This window comes from Lepus europaeus, chromosome 14 (genome assembly GCF_033115175.1).
Source record: "Lepus europaeus isolate LE1 chromosome 14, mLepTim1.pri, whole genome shotgun sequence".
NCBI classification, from domain to species: Eukaryota; Metazoa; Chordata; class Mammalia; order Lagomorpha; family Leporidae; genus Lepus; species Lepus europaeus.
This window is the reverse complement of record NC_084840.1, coordinates 46,046,527-46,059,153: the sequence shown is the minus strand read 5'-3', so window position 1 is coordinate 46,059,153 and position 12,627 is coordinate 46,046,527.

Sequence of the window (12,627 nt, the reverse complement as noted above, 5' to 3'; positions counted from 1 at the left end):
GATAAGTCTGGGCCTCTTAACTTACAAGGCCTAAAGCCCACCAGATTATTATCAAGCCCCTTCTGTCAGGTTCTATTTGCCTCTCAATCAGAAAACTTAATTGTAGCTTAGACAGCACCTTTCTTAGCTCCTCTAATAATGACTCTGTCCTTTGTTCTAGACCCTGTCTAGCACACTTGGGCCTCTTTCCTTCGCAATCATAACCTCTACTCTACCACCAATGGCTCTACTCCCAACCTGTGTGTACTGATGGTCCTTTTCCCCACTTAATGCTGTATAATTGTTCAGACCTGGTTAATGCCACTCTTAGGATCATTGGTTACTATCCTCACCCTGTCTTTTATGATCTTGTCTAAATATGATCAGAGTTGGCGAACTTGGAAGGCTTCCATAACCTTGGCAACTCATGACGAGAGCCTAGGGTGGTTACTGGTGCCATAAACTAGAGTGTCAATTTGTTGGGGCAACAACAGGAGTCACTGTGCACTTGCTCCTCATGTGGGATCTCTGTCCTTGATGTGCTGTACATTGTGATTTAATGCTATAACTAGTACTCAAACAGCATGTTTCACTTTGTGTTTCTATGTGGGTGCAAACTGTTGAAATCTTTGTTTAATATATACTAAATTGATCTTCTGTATATAAAGAGAATTGAAAATGAACCTTGATGTGAATGGAAGGGGAGAGGGAGTGGGAGATGGGAGGGTTGCGGGTGGGAGGGAAGTTATTGGAGGGGGAAGCCATTGTAATCCATAAGCTGTACATTGGAAATTTATATTCATTAAATAAATGTTAAAAAAAAAAGAAAAAAAAAAGAATAGGAGAATCCTACTCTAAGATCACAGTTGGGCAGTTACGATCAGCCAGGCCTGTCATGCAGGTAACTAACTCATTCATAGTTCTAAGACAGAATGGGGGCAAGAGTTTGGCCTATTTGTTAAATTGCTGGTTAGGAAATGCATGTCGTACATCAGAATACTTGGGTTCATGCCCAGCTCTGCCTCTTGATTCATGCTAACGCAGACTCTTGGAGGTTATGGCAATGGCTCAAGTACTCGTGTCTCTGCCACTCACATGGGAGACTTTGATTGAGTTCCTGCTACCCAGCTTAGCCTTGGGGAGAGACCCAGTTCTCTTTGTCTATCTGTCTCTATCTGCCTCTCAAATAAATATGTAAAAATGTTTTCAAAAATAATATTTGTTTGAAAGGGGCAGAATGGATGCTATTGAAAGCCATTTGCCTTAAAAACCAGTTGGGGGCCAGCGCCGTGGCTGACTAGGCTAATCCTCCGCCTGTGGCGCTGGCACCCCGGGGTTCTAGTCCTGGTCAGGGCGCCAGATTCTGTCCCAGTTGCTCCTCTTCCTGTCCAGCTCTCTGCTGTGGCCCAGGAGTGCAGTGGAGGATGGCTCAAGTCCTTGGGCCCTGCACCCACATGGGAGACCAGGAGGAAGCACCTGGCTCCCGGCTTTGGATTGGCACAGTGTGCCAGCCGCAACACACTGGCTGTGGTGTCCACTTGGGGGTGAACCAACGGAAGAAGGAAGACCTTTTTCTCTGTCTCCTCTCTCTCTCTCACTGTCTAACTCTGCCTGTTTTAAAAAAAAAAAAAAAACAGTTGCTATCTCAGTCAAAGCATTTTAATTGCTCTCATAGTATTTACTTTGTGGCCAAGTATTTGTGACTATTACATGAATTAACACAAAAGCCCTTGGAGAATTTAAGGCCTTCAAGAATAAAAGGTACTTTGACCTAGCACCTTCCTTCATGTGCAACAATAGTTTCTTTGTTGAGTGTTTTAAAGAACAATAATCAAGCATTGCTGCAAAGAACATCAACTTGGTCAAAGAAGTAGCTACTAACATGAAGACTCATAAAGGTATAAATAAAGGGGTCTTAGAAATAAATGGCATTTGCAAATCTTTCTCAAGAGAAGCCATGACCATTGGAAGTTATGTACTCTTGGTGTTTTCTGAGAGTGAATGAGGAGTCTATGAGTAGACATTAATACAAGGCAAAGTGATGTGACCAACACCAATGAGCACCCCTTAGAAAACTTCTGGAACTTGAGATACAAATTTAGAGATCATAGGTAGATCACGGAGGACCTCCTATCTGTCTGTTTAGCTAGTTAGCACTGTCATCACTGAAATTGGAGGTGGGTTTACCCAGCCAGATGTAGGACTCTCTGCAGGGCTCTTCAGGGAATGCTGTCATTGCCTCCTAGTTTATGGTCTGGTTACAAGGCTATGTTTTTCAAAAGGAGTTTAAGAATGGCATAACCATGTTTTCAAATGAGATATAAATGGAACTCATAAATAAAAACAGATAAAATTAGAGACGCTCTGATTGCACTTGGTAATTAAAGCCAACAGCAGGCTTTTCCCCCAGCGAGACTCAATGGTGGTATCACCGCTTCTAGGGCCCCCTCCTAGCAAACATGGAGCTCTCCAGGGTCCTAAAGACAGGTCAGTCTTTATCTTCCTAGAAGCCGGAGCACACTATGAGGCCTAGAGCTACATGCCCATGATCTGCAGCAGATAAGCTAAGCACAAGAAGAAATAGTGTCTCTGATGGGCAAGATTGGAATTGTGGTGCTACCAGAAGTGCAGACACAAAGTGATCAAAACTGACAAACAACAGGACTGAGCTTGACTGGAGGGGGCAGTGGAAAATGGGGCCTGGTGTAACTTCAGAGCAGCAAGCAAGGTTTTTATACATGGGGCAAAACTGACTACTGAGATTTAGTGTGATAACTGGGATTTCATGTAAGGCATGTGAAATACATTTATTTTATTCCCCCCTCCTTTTTTGTATTTGTCAAATATTCCCAGATTCACAGATATCTGTTCAGACAGGGCCAGGATTGCAGTCACCAATTTAAGCTGCTTCTGTGTGTGACACTAGCATCCTATATGAGCACCAGTTCAAGACCTGAATATTCCACTTCCAATCCAGCTCTCGGCTAAAGCACCGGGAAGCAGTGGAAGATAGGTCTAAGTACTTGGGTCCCTGCCATCCTGTGGGAGACTTCAATGGAGTTCCTGGCTCCTGGCTTTACCCTAGCCAACTCCTTGCCATTGTGGCCATTTAGGGAGTGAATCAACAGATAGAAGATCTCTCTCTCTCTCTCTCTCTCTCTGTCTCTCTCTCTCTTTCTCTTTCTCTCTCAGTCTCTTTCTCTCTCTTTCACTCTGCCTTTTAGATACTTGAAATTAAATTTTAAAAAAGAAGAAGAAAAAGTATGACTTTAATTTTAAAAGAATATGTATTCAGAGCTTAATATAAAGACATAAAAATGCATGCAAATTCAAAATTAGACATTGCAGTAATATTTAGCCTATAACCATTAAGAATCCTACATGGAAAAAGAAAAGATAAAACTTTCATGTGCTAGGAATTTATTTTTAATGAAGAGCATTTTCTGTCTACTCAAATAAAATACTGTAAATCAGTTGATCATAAATTATGAATGCTGATGTCGGAAAGATGCAAGTGTAAACTTAAACCTCTAGAGTAGGTGTTACCCTTTCATTATGCAAAACAAAACATAAGCATGCCAGAGTGTTTCAATGTGGAAAAAAATCACTGACATTCATTTTTGTCTCTGTCATTTTAATCAGTTTGGAAATAGGGCCTGGAATTCACAATATTTTATTCATTTTTTTTTCTGTCTGCTCAATAAAGCAGATGTTCATGACTTCCTCCATGTATATTAGAATTTTGGGACAAGAAAGTAAGGTGTCATCTTTCACTTCTAGTGTTTAGTATTTGTCGTAAGACCAGGATCCACATAGGGCTTGGTACAGAGGATGCTACAATCTCCTCTCTCCACCTCTCATCTCTCTCCAGCAGAAAGTTGACAGGTGTTTTTAGGCCCTGTTTTAGACATTTTTGTTTAAGTGGTTTATTACCCCCAAAGCCCTGCTGAAGAGATTCAAACCTCCAGGGAGTCCTTAGGGACTCAGCCTGACAACATTTGAAACATTCACATCTGGTTTGACTGTTCTCTGGAGGGCCTTTAAAAAAATTTTTTTTTTCAGTTGATTTGAAATGCAAAGAGGCAGATGGACAGAAATCTTTCATCTACTGGTAACTCCACAAATGCCCACACCAGGCAGGGTTGGACCAGACCAAAGACAGGAGCCCAGAATTCCATCCAGGTCTCCCACATGGGTGACAAGGATGCAAGTACTTGAGCCATCACCTGCTATTTTCCAGGGCACACATTAAGCTGGAATGGGAAGTTGAACTGGAATCCAAATATAGGATGCGAGCATCCCAAAAAGTGGCTTAAACACTGTGCCCAGTGTTCATCCCAGAGACTTATGACTTTATCTTATAGGTCATAGGAGAGATAGTGACACGTTTTAAGCAGGAGTGATACAATCAGAATTGAGTTCTAGAAATACCCTGGTGGCCCACAGAAATTGGAATTTTGAGGGACAAGACTGAAGTTGTATTAACCACTATGTCAAAAACCCACTTTTTTTCTTTTTAATGATTTATTTTATTTATTTGAAGGACAGGGTTACAGAGAGAGGTAGAAAGAGAGGTCATCCATCCGTTGGTTCACTCCCTAAATGGCTGCAATAGCCAGAGCTGAGCTGATCCAAAGCCAGGAGCTTCCTCTGGAAACTCCCATTTGGGTACAGGAGTCCAAGGACCTGGGCCATATTCTGCTGCTTTCTCAGGCACATTAGCAGGGAGCTAGATTAGAAGTGGAGCAGCCAGGACTCGAACCGGCACCCATATTCAGGCTAGGGCTTTAACCTGCTGCTCCACAGCACAGACCCCAACCACCCGCTTTTTGACCTCAGCAATTAACTATCCCTTCGGCCTCAGTGCCAGAATAAACATACATGGCTTAGCCTTGAGCCTGACACATCAAGACTGATCAGGTCCTCAGACCAACCAAGCCCTGAAGCACAGCTACACTACCCAGAAGAACCTACCCAGGATCAACAGAAACAGTCACCTCACAGACATGAACGTGTAAGTCAAAGTATGTTGTTCATCCCTTTGTTTGCTACCCAAAATACTGTGGCAATAACTGATGCACACAGAATTTTACCCCACTGTGCTGTATTTCTTCCTTCAAAGCAGGTCTGAAGGAGAGAATATTCAATCAAAGTCACTTTGGTTCAGAGAAGCACAAAAACTGATTGCAGTTACATCATCAAGGGGAGTGTCTATCATCCTGATGGTTGAACTTAAACCTCAAAAGAAATTCATCACAGATATCTAGAAATATTGCTTATAAAAATACAGGTGCAAAGTTTTCACAGAGAGTTGTGAGCTAAAGTAACTAAAGCCATAGTTAGGATATGATGCAAACCTAATTCCTTTTGATGATCAGCATTTGCATGTTTTGATCCTTTATCAAGGGAGGTTAATCCTATGTCCTGGTAGGATTTTCATCTGTATTACAAACAACCTGAATAGGCTCTATCTGGGTCATTATTCTTCCTGTTCAGTTGATAGAAAACATATAGTTTTCACTGCTCATAAAGATATTTCATTGATGAAAGGAGAAATCAGACACAATGTGTTATAGGTTAAAAGGGGAAAAAAGAAAAAAGGCAGAATCCTAGGTCCATGGCCCAGCTCCAGTCTTGGTTTGTGGCCTTGGGCAGAGCACTCAATCCTTCTGCCCATGTGTGGGACACAGATGACATCTGTTCCACCCACACCAGTGCTGGTGTGAGAATCCCATGTGATATGCTACAAGCATGCAAAGAGTGGTTAAGTGCAATACTATGTAAAACAGATGTTGGGAGGCCAGGCAGCATCACATTGAAGAGCACTGGCTTTGAAGCCATGTAGACCTAGGTTCCAATCCCAACTCTGCTATTTACAGATTTGTGATCTTGAAATGGTTTTCTTTACCACTCTGGGCCTCAGGTATACCTGGAAAAGGCAGGTGATAGTGCCCACCTTTGAGCAGTGAGTGCTAAATGACAAAAGGAATGGGAAACATTGGACTCAGCACCTGGCACAGGTAAGGACCCAGAAATAGGGCAGGTGGTTTGATTAGCAGCATTGGTTTTCAGCGCTTGTTCAAATAATGGCAATGGGTACAGGCATGGAACCATTGCTATCATGTTGTCATTGGCACCAGGAGGAATGTCCAAGAATCTGCTCATTTTTTTGGCCTTTGGCTGCAGAGTTGCTGAAAACTCCCTGTCATTGTTGATCACGGTGCTGTTTTTCAGGAAGAGTGTATGCCAGCTGCCCAGACCAGGGGCTCACTATACATGGCATCTAGACTAGGCTGACTCCGGGAACATCAGCTTTGCTTCCCCCAATGCTTCTAATCCTGTGTAATCCGTCGCCCTACAATCTAGCGTCTTTGCATGTGGCAGCCAGAATATGCCAAGCCAGAGCCCAGTCGGTACACATGGAGGAAACAAAGTCACTAGTTGTGTGTCCTTTCTTCAACTTGTAGGAGAAAAAAAAATCTTATCATTGGTTGTTATAAGCCACAGAGAGTATTTATACTCCACAAATATAGGTTATCAGGGAGAACTGGGTTCCTTGTTCTCATTTAAGAGTAAACATTTCAAGGAAACCAGAGAGGTCAAACATTCTCTTATATATCTCAGCCACTTACTAGCTAATATGTTCACTTGGTAAAGGTGTGGCATCCCATTAGATATTAGATGTAAAATTTACTGAAAACATTTAAAAATACTTAGTTTCATCTTAATTAAGCACCACTGCATTCCCATTGTGGAAAATTTAGAGAAATGAAGAGATGTTGGAAGAAGAATCGAAAGTCAGCCATTTGGGGAATGAACCAGCAGATGGAAGACACCTCTCTCTCTCTCTCTTTCTCTCTCTCTCTGCCTCTGCCTCTCTGTAACTCTGCTTTTCAAATAAATAGATAAATCTTTTAAAAAAAGTCAGTCACAGTCCTCCCACATACAAATGATGACCATTTATATTTTGATGAATTTTCTTCCAGTGGTTTTGTATTATTATCATATAAATTATATATATTATATTATTGTATAAATATAATTTTATAAAAATTATAAAATTATATGTTTATGATGTCCAAGATGCTATTTTAATATATAAGTACTACCTCTTTGTGTGATGAAAGCAGTTAAAATCTACTCACGTAGCAATTTACAAGTATACAATGCATTATTATTAACTGTAGTCACCAAGTTGTATAACAGATCTCCAGATCTTATTCATTCTGTCTAACTGAAATTTTACATCCTACCTGCCCTAGTAGTCACCATTGTTCTCTCTGCTAGAACTTTGACTTTTTTAATTCCACAAATAAGTCAGATTACATAACATTTGTCTGTCTGTGCCTGGGTTGTTTCATTTAGCATAGTGTTCCCAAGGTCCATCCATGTTGTTGCAAATGACAGAATTCTCTTCTTTTTTAAGACCAAGTCATATTTCATTGTGTGGGTAAACCACATTTTCTGTATTCATTCATCACTGGTAGGCATGTTCATTTCCTATCTTGGCTACTGGGCAAATGCAGCAGTGAACCTTGTAAACATTACAGGTATCTTCACAAGGTGGTAGTTTCGATCCTTGGAGCATACACCCAGAAGAGAAATTGCTGGGTCATATGAGACCATATAGGTCATAGAACTGTTTTCAATTTTTTTGAGGAACCTCTATAAATGTTTTCCAAAATGGCTATCCTAATGTCCAGCTGGATTTTGTTTTCCTGTGGGTAATTTTAACTAGATCAGTTCCAAGTGCCATGTTTTTGTACTCGTCTATAGAAGGCTGCCTTTCAGTAAAGATGTGTGAATGTCACAAAGTGAGGCCACTTCAGAGTCTAAGTGAATATTTCACATCTTTGGCTTTGGGGTTTTTCCAAAGCCCACAAAAACTGAGCTGGCTTTCCAAGGCATCTAGAAGGATTGCTCAGAGCACAATGCTGACACTCACTTGCTGTCTTAAAAATTTGTGTCCAAACTTCAACTATTTAACAAAAAAAAAAAAATTAAGACAACCTTCAGCAAATTGCATCGTCTATGTTATTCTCAGTTCTGCTAAAAAGAGAGTAATAAATGGCAATTGACAAGAGCAAAGGCATCTTATGTGGATTTGTTTTTCTGAGTGCCTTCCATTTGGGATTTACAAAATCCACATGAGCTCTGAAAAAAGCTACAATTTCCTGTCTATTAAGCCCCAAATGGAAAAATAACAAATACAATGAAAAACAGCAACCTAGTTGACAGACCAATATATATTAATCCCATCTCTATGGTTGAGAGATGGAAAATTATTATTGAATAAGACTGTTTCATCAGACCAAATATTTCCTAACGCTCCAAAGTACATATCTGGCATTGCTTCCGTTTTACACATCTGCTTCTTTCTTTGAACTCTGATATTAATCTGAAGGTTGCATGCAGTTGCACAGTTCTAAGATAATTAGTTCTTTCCATAATATATTTCAGTTGATAGGGCAAACCTCAAAAGCATTCAGAACTTGGATTTGCATAAACTCTGGGCAGTTTGAAGACTTTTCCAAAATTCAGATAAATCTTCTGGGAAAACTTGTACCATTTCCAGAGCTTTCCTGGAATCTTTTACGTTTTTGCCTCTGAATATTTTTCCTTTACCCTATTTCTCCGCATTTTTGTACTTAATTGCTGGCAGGACTTCATGATCCTCCCTGGATGATTTCAGAGACAATCAGCCTGAAAGAGGAGACCCCAGTGCAGATAGGTATTGCCAGCAAAACACTAAGCTGTTCTTTTCTGTTAAATGTGGAAAACCCACACTGCATTTTCGTCAGGGCTTCAGGAATTTGGAAACTCCTACAGAAGAGTGGCTTCAAAGTTATCTCACCGTAGGCACCAAAATCCCCCCACCCCCGAAAATGCTGATGGTGCTGCATTCATATCATACATTACAGTTTTCTTCCATAGCAGGCAATCACCTACAGAGAGGGTTCCCGAGTTTTGCAAACAAAGAAGCCTCTGGATATTGTTGGTGTAGGTGCAATGCTTTGTGTTCCATAAAGGAGAGAGGAGGCCAAGGAGGTGAGGTGAAATCCTGACACCCATTGTGGGCAGGAGCTGAACTGACGGTGAATAAGACGTTCTAGGAGGGGGAATATTTTCAGCAAACTGCAGTGTGCCCTTCCAATAAATGCAAGCCAGCTTGAATTTATCTGGGGATACCACCCAGGCAACCATCATTTCCAAAATTCAGTTTTAGGAACATAGTTCACAAAAGAAATTTCTTTTTGTCAACAGCATTTTAATTTGATTTATAGGTAGTGAGAAGATATATCATATTCTGGTTATTAATGTTCCTGGAAGATTACCTTTCTCCTTGAAAATAAATGAATGAAATAGCAAAGTGTCTGAGTGTGACGGCCAAGGACCATGTGCAGGCTTGCTGGGGGCGGGGGGGTGGTTCCTGCTCCTTTGCCTGTTTCTTGCATATTGTCCTAATTAGGAATATATTCTGCTCAGGCTGTAACTGTCATGGCCTGAAGCTTCTGGGGTTTTATACATATTTTTTGTCTGGAAATTCACAGTATTTAAATATTTTCTTACTTTTACAAAACCAAATGTCACGATCTGACTGAAACCCTGCCAGGAATTTTAACCGAGTAGGAAAGTATGTTGGTTTTATTTGTTCTACGGGGTGCTCTATTGGCCAGAGGTAGCAGATGCCTGAGGGTTAGTGCATGCATGCCACGTGACCACCTTTTCTTTCTGCATTTGTTCTCCTGTTCTTTTTTTCTTTTTTTTTTCTTGACAGGCAAAACTAGACAGTGAGAGACAGAGAAAAAGGTCTTCCTTCCGTTGGTTCACTCCCTAAATGGCGCACTACGCTGATTCGAAGCCAGGAGCCAGGCGCTTCTCCTGGTCTCCCATGCGGGTACAGGGCCCAAGCACTTGGGCCATCCTCCACTGCCTTCCTGGGCCACAGCAGTGAGCTGGCCTGGAAGAGGGGCAACAGGGACAGAATCCGGCGCCCTAACCGGGACTAGAACCTGGGGTGCTGGCACCGCAGGTGGAGGATTAGCCTAGTGAGCCACGGTGCCGGCCCTCCTGTTCTTTTAATTTTGTTTTCATTTATTTGAAAGGCAGAGAGAGAGAAAGAGTTCTCCCATTCACTGGTTCACTCCCCAGACGCCATTGACAGTCAGGGCTGGGCCAGGCAAACTCAGAAGAGCCAGGAATTCAATCCAAGTCTCCCACATGGAAGACAGGAACCCAGCCTGCTGCCTTTCAGGGTATGCACTAGCAGGAACCTGGATTAGGAAGGGGACTCAAACCCAGGCATCCCAGTATGGGATGTGGGTATCTCAAGTGAGAAATTAACCTCTGCACCAACCTCCCACCCCTTGTCCTCTTCTTTAACTTCCGTGACATCTCTGGCCTGGTTTTCCTACTGCCTCTGTGGATACTCTTCCTCTGTCTGTGTTGCCAACAACTGCACTGACATCTCAGTGTTGGAAATTCTCAGATGTTACTCTTGAACCATCTTTTCTTCTTACTTCCTTACTCCCTTGGAGGATTCATTTTTATAGCTCCCAGATTTGTCCCCCAAGCTCAGATCTGTCTTTTGGGGCCTGGAATCATATCCAGATGCCTATTGGAAATATTAACTTGTCTGCCTCAAATTCAATGTGCTCAACTGAGTTCTGATTTTCAAACCTGTTCCCGTTATTCTTACCCATCTGTAGTGGATAAAAGATGGCCCCAATTTATGTGGCACTACTCCTAGTACCTCCTCTTGAATCTGGGTAGGCTCGGCCAGAAGGATGCTGTGCCATCTCCAGGCCAAGCCTTTTACAGGTTGACAACCAACCGCCCTGTTGTATTGATTGGAGTACTTGGAATAGATTTAGAACACAGTGTGGTACTTGGAAGTAGGATGATGCCATGACTAACTAGTGAAATGTAGCCTTAGCTTTGGGGCCAGGTGGCAGGTGGAAAAGAGACAGTTGGGCAAGGAACATACTGCAGGAAAGGTGACCTGTAGCATGTTGGGGAGGAGAAGTGTGGCAGAACTGTCACCTACAGAATATGGAAAAGAGAAAATGGCTCTTACGAACATGGGGATTCAGTTAGATCAGAAGGTAAAATATCAGCAGTCAACTAGGGGCTGGTGCTGTGGTGTAGTAGGTCAAGCTGCTGCTTGCACTGCCCACATTTCACATCCAAGTGGCTAGTTCAAATCTCGGCAGCTCCACTTCTGATTCAGCTGCCTGCTAATGCACCTGGGAAAATCAGCGGAAGATGAACCAAATGCTTGGACCTGTGCCACCCACAAGGGAGTCCTGGGTGGAGTTCTTGGCTCCTGACTTTGGCTTGGCACAGTCCTGGCTCTTGTGAGCGTCAGAGGAGTGAATCAGCACGTGGAGGATCTCTTTCTCTCCCTCTCTGTCACTCTGCCTTTCAAATAAAATATATATATATTTTTTTTAAGAAGGAACTAGTTTTCTCTTAGCTGTCTTTGACAAAATATGGGAGGAGAGATATAAGCTTTAAAAACAAGCAAGTAAACAAAAATCAATTTTTAACCTAAGTGTAGAGGGAATGAAAGGAGTCAGGATTTTCTGGGTTCAGAAACAAATGGATGTTTCTCATCACCATTTTCACCCAGAAGGAAAAAAAAAAATTGTTCGAGTAAGAAATGGCTCTAGGGGCAAAGACCGAATCCAGTGCTCTCTCTCAGTAAAATGCAGTCTCCGGGAAAGACCTCAAGAGTGTGGCTTTAAGAGGCACTGTTAACACTTCAGAAAGATTTAAGGGTTGTACCTGGTGGGACTTTTGAAAAATCAGAAGCTTTTGCTGAAGAATCAGAGATATTTTGGGTTAATTTATGGGGCTTTTAGGTATTAATGACAATGTTCCACAGCTGCCCCACTTAAGGTCTGTCTAGGAAAGAAACACAGATGTGATTTCTGTGTAAGGGAATTGCTTCTAAATTAATAAATAAGGAACCCATAAATGCCTTTATTTAAGAAATCATACCAGCTAGAAATAAAAGGGTCTCCCACCCTGGTCTGTCCATAGGAAGGCAGCAGGTTAAGAATATTCAGCCGCAATGTGGTTATTGCTTATGGAATGTGAAGGGTGACCCGAAGGATAGAACTGAGAGCCCAGACAACAGAGATCAGAGCTCTGCAGGATGATGCCCAGGCAGTCAGAATTTTCCTCATCAGGAAACTGACAATGTGCCACCGTGAATCATAGTCACATAGAACCATGCGGCTGCTGTGTGTTCTGCTTCTTTTTTAAAATGTTTATTTAGTTTTTTAAAAAATATGTTTATTTATTTGAGAGGGAGAGATAGAGAAATCAAAGTGAAAGAGAGAACGAGAGAGAGAGAGAAAGAGAGAGAGGTGGGGGGAGGAAAGATAGAATTGGGGAGCGGGGGAGCACTTCTATCTGCTGGATCAGTCCTCAAATACCTGCACTTGCTGGGGCAGGCCCAGGCTGAAGCTGAAAGCTGCCCAAACGACCCAGGCTTCCTATGTGGATGACAGGAACTCAGCTACCTGAGCCATCACCACTACCTCCAGCATACGTAGAGAGCTGGAATCAGAAGCAGAACTGGAACTCAAACCGGACCCTCCACTATGGGATGCAGGCATCCTAACCACTACACAGAAGGCC